Source organism: Canis lupus, chromosome 7 (assembly GCF_003254725.2).
Source record: "Canis lupus dingo isolate Sandy chromosome 7, ASM325472v2, whole genome shotgun sequence".
In the NCBI taxonomy this organism is placed as follows: domain Eukaryota; kingdom Metazoa; phylum Chordata; class Mammalia; order Carnivora; family Canidae; genus Canis; species Canis lupus.
The window spans coordinates 46,473,531-46,478,466 of NC_064249.1; the positions used below are offsets into that span (position 1 = coordinate 46,473,531).

At 34.7% G+C, this 4,936-nt stretch overlaps 1 long non-coding RNA gene across 1 annotated transcript; it reads right to left on the minus strand.

The window, feature by feature from the left end:
- Positions 1–352: 352 nt before the first annotated feature.
- Positions 353–3,896, minus strand: LOC112648521 (uncharacterized). Its single transcript, XR_003129100.2, has 3 exons — positions 2,969–3,896; positions 2,276–2,377; positions 353–669 (listed from the first exon to the last, which is right to left on the minus strand). It is a non-coding gene; the product is annotated as an uncharacterized LOC112648521 (long non-coding RNA).
- Positions 3,897–4,936: the final 1,040 nt, after the last annotated feature.

A 4,936-nucleotide genomic window follows, 5' to 3' on the forward strand; every position in this document is an offset into this window, starting at 1 on the left:
AATGTTTTCTCTATTAACAATTCTCAATATTACTCCACATAAAATTTGTGATATTTATTGTCCTCTGAACTAATTTAACATTTCTTTCATATCATGAGTAAACATGCTCAGTTTTATATTTGTATGAGAGTCATGATTTTACCTTTTTCTGAAAATTATCAAAACTGTATATTATTTTCATATTTCTATTTAAAACTAAGAGAAATATATTTAAAAATTAAATAATTTTATCATGACAATTTTAACTTTTGGCAGATTAATTCAACAAAAATAAGTAATATAGAGATTACCAATGGAGAGTACATATTGTTTTCAAATGTTTATGGAAGATATTTAAAAATTATTTATCTGCTAAAACATAAAGTCAATAAGTTTCTAAATTACACTGAAAACAATGAAATATTTTTGGAAAATGCTATTTCCAACATTACCCTTAATATCCAAGAAACCAAACTGTTACAAAAATAAATATGGAAACTACTTAAATTTTAGTACTGAGGGACAGCCAGGATGGTTCAGCGGTTTAGTGCCACCTTCAGCCCAGGGCCTGATCCTGGGGACCCGGGATCAAGTCCCACGTTGGGCTCCCTGCATGGAGCCTGCTTCTCCCTCTGCCTGTGTCTCTGCCTCTCTCTCTCTGTCTCTGTGTCTCTCACGAATAAATAAAATCTTTAAAAAAATAAAATAAAATAAAATTTTAGTATTGAGAGCAAATTACATCTATAATTAGTAAATCATAATTTACAAATGGTAATGTGTTTTGGTGAATATATGTAAATATGATTGTAAACTTTTGAAAATAAAATTTAAAAACATATGTATTGTCTCTAGAAATACATGAAGAATAGTTGAATGCATTCAATAAGTATTTAAATAGTTTCTAGTATTCACACAACTTTTGATAGGCACACTGAAAGATACAAATATCTATAAGTTATAGTGACTGCTATTCTAGTATGTGTCACATTGTGGAATAACACTCTTATGGGCTGCCAATGATTATACAGAATTTTCAAGCCAAAGACTGAGCTTGGTTTGATATCAGGTAACATGGAAGGCAAAACTGGGTCAGTAGATCCTGTTTCACAAAGAATGAAAGTATAAGTAGAAAAAATAAACTATGTCAGGAACCTAGTCAATGGAAGACACCCATATTTATCTATTAACATGAAAATCAATCTAAGATGCAAGCCCAAACCAGAAGCATCAGTGGATGATGAGGCAAAGAAAATCAAGGAGCACATTTGAGATTCTGCAATAAAGTGAAAGACAAAAATGTACACAATTCTGATTGGTATGTCACTACTGATTGATAAAACTCAATTATCTCCCCCCCCATACTTCTCTCCTCACAAACAAAAACTAGAATAGAATCTAAGTTTTGAGTAGTTTCAGTGATAGAAAAGTTTGATCTGTATAAGAGTGTGGCAGATGCTGGAATCAATTCTCTGGCCCACACTCATCCTGAGTCAAATATTGAAATTTACTTTGATATAGTGAACATACCAAATTCTCACATAAGGCATCAAGATTATCTTCTTCCATTATTAATAAAAGACATCAAGCTGATAGATGCATGTAAGATGAGCCTTTGGCAGATAGTGGAGTCATAATTAGAAAATAGGCACACTTTGAGAAATGATCATCAAAGGTAAACAGTAATGGTTATGACAGTAGCTGTAAAAATGAATGACCAAAAGAACCTATAGCTAAACTTCCTTTGTTTTCTCTTATATAAAGAGATACTTATTTGTTACTGATCTCTTTGTAACCAGGAAATCACACAAAAAAGGCATTTGTCTACTGGAAAAACAGTAAATGGTGGCTGAGAAGTGTTGAGGTATGGGGATATAGTTTGCTTGACAAAAAAAATTGTGATGAGCATGCTTAGGACATTGTTCAAATAAAACCATTCCAGGTAATTATTATTATTTTTTTTTTATTTTTTTAAAACAATGTGTGAATGGTATGTTTGGTCTGGACATCTGCTAAATGGGCTCAACAATGGTTTGCCATTGTCCTTAATTGGTAGACCTCCTAGTAACTGTTTTAACTACTAGTTAAGGGCAATAATAGCCCATGAGTGGATCCTTCCAAGACATGGGTTTCTGGTGACTGGGCTTTTCTTGGGATGTCTGGTTGTATTCTCTCCTCTGGAATCAAAGAAGCAGTTATTCAGTGGTTAAATGCTGTCACTCAAGAGATCCTCTAAGGTTGACCAGAATATGCATCTCTGCTGCTCCCCTTCCCTAGTAACAACGAAAGTACCAATCACCTCATATATCCAGGTAACTTCTGGAGGCAGGCTATATCCAGAAGGGGAAGCTGGCTTCCAGCTGTGCCAGATCTGAATAGTTATGACATGCCACACGGGAATCTGGAATAAAGACTCTTGGTCAGACAACTGACTCTGATTCCTGGAGAGAGTTGACCATGTAAAACTGTGGCCCCTGCGAAGATTCATAGTCTTTGGTGTCTTCACATGGGAATAGCAAATTGTAATCCGGCAAATCACTTCTCAACAAAGACCAAGATTACTGTATTTCCCCCCACTACTCATGGTGTTTCTTCTTCAGACACTGGCTCCAAAAAATGAATACAAATCTCACTGGGGAAAAATCAACAACCAGGAACTGGAGAGAAAAACAATTATAAAATCCAGAGCAGGCAGCTTAAAAAAATATTAAAACTGTTGCAAGAGATGGGCATTTTCTTGAACATCAAACAATAAAAATAAAGCATTAATGGAGAATCAATTAGAAAATTAAACAATTACACAAACACATGAAAAGTCTGCCAGAAGACTGGGGGTGGTAGTTCACAGTAAAAATATTCAGTAGATAAATTTAAGTGTTGAGACATGTGGTTAATTGATTAAACTAATGTCCCAGTTCTTTTTTTCTGTATTTATGTCATTTATTGCATGCATTTGTCCCTCTCAGAAAATAAGGAGCATCTATTTTCTCACCATTGAAATCCAGGCTGAGCTTCTGGGTGGCCAGTAGAATGAAGTGAGAGTGATGATGTGCCAGCTGTGCATCAAGATCTCAAGCAGCTGAGGTGATTGCAATTGTGTTTTGGCTCTTCTGCCTTTACAGTGAGCACATGCCCTTTTGGAAAATGTAGCATGTAGAGCAGAGTAAGTCACCAATCATTCTAGCCATCCTAGGTCAGCCACCTCAGAAATGAACATTAGACATACAGAAGTGAGACCAGAGGAACTACCCAACTGAGCCTAGCCTAAATTACTGAACTGCAGACTTATGAGCTGAATAAATGTGTGCGTGTGTCTGTGTATTATATGCCACTGAAGTTTTGTGATTGATTTTATTTGTTATGCAGCATTACACTGACGTAGATAACTCATATGAACCATAAATGGATAACCTAGAAGATCAAGTAGAAGAAAATGTAGGGAAAAAAATGATTGAAAGCATGAGGAAAAGAAAAGGTATGTGGAGGGCAGATACTCAGGAGCCCTAAAATGTCAATAATAAGAGTTTCCATTATTAAAGTAGAAAACTTAAACAGGGAAGAGAGACAATGGTTATCAAAATAATAGAAAATAGTTATCATAACTGAAAAAAATTGTGCAGTTTGAAATATCACTTAATTTCAAAGCAGCAGTAAAAAAAAGACACATTCCTTACCATATCTAATCAATATTCTGAATCAGATAATAAAGAAAGATTTTGTAAAAAACTCTTTGCTTTGTTAAAGAACAGAATACAGAGTGCCTGGGTGCCTCAGTTGGTTGAACAACTGACTCTTGGTTTTGGCTTAGGTCATTGACATCAGAGTCTTGGGATTGAGCCCCGCATCAGGCTCCCTGCTCTTCTGCTTGAAGATTCTCTCCCCTTCTCCTTCTGCCCCTCCCATTCCTCCTCCTTCTTGTGTGTGCTCTCTCTCTCTCTCTCTCTCTCTCTCTAAAGTAAATAAATAAATCTTTAAAAAAAAAAAAGAACAGAATACTTGCAAATGTAAAATGAGTCAGACTAGCATTGGAGTAGAAGTTAAAATACGGTTGGCAAACAATGGCCCATGGGCTAAATTCTAATGCTGCCTGTTTTGTAGTTTTACTGACCCATAGAACACCTACTTGTTTATACATTGTCTGTGATTGCCTTTGTGCTACAACTACAGAGTTGAGTAGTAGAGACAGAGACTGGTCTGCAGAGCCCAAATTCTTTATTAGTTGAGTCTTTACATAACAAGTGTACTGATAGGGATAGTGGAAAGATCATTTTTGCTCTATTGAGTTAAAGGACTTTGAACTTAGAATCCTAGTCCTAGCCAAGAAATCATTAACCTATTGGATCAAAAAAAAATGTAGTGTGAATATGCAAAACTTCAGAGAATATATTCATCAAGTTCCCATAAGAAGAAATGACCTGAGGAGGAACATTAAACACCAAATGAATCGAATCTGAAATCTCAATGTAGAGGAAGTATTAAATGAGCAGGAATTCATAGACAAAGAGCTTTGCAATAAATATAGTGAAAGCTAAACTGATTATGATAGATTATTACATTCAGTGTAATTAGTAAATATGGATTTGTGAAATAGAAAAGACAGAATGCAAGGAAAAATATAGTAATAATATAGTTATATAAAAGTATTAAACTATTTCAGCAGAACCCAGGAGTTATAACATATCAAGGAGTGGGGGAAATGAAAGCATTCTAAGTTTTCCTGTAAGAGATGACGATTTTGATAGGGAAAAAATAAATAGCATTTTTATATGTAATAATGTATAAATAAGCATGATTAACAGTGCAGGGAAAGTGAGGAAAGCAACAACAGGAATGAATAGTCAATAAATAAGTCAAATTTCCAATTTAACGGGGGGGGGGAGTAGAATGAATAGTAACTAAATGAAATAATTTAAAATGAGGAAAAATAAAATGAGAGCATAGTAAAGTTAAGTAAGTGGTA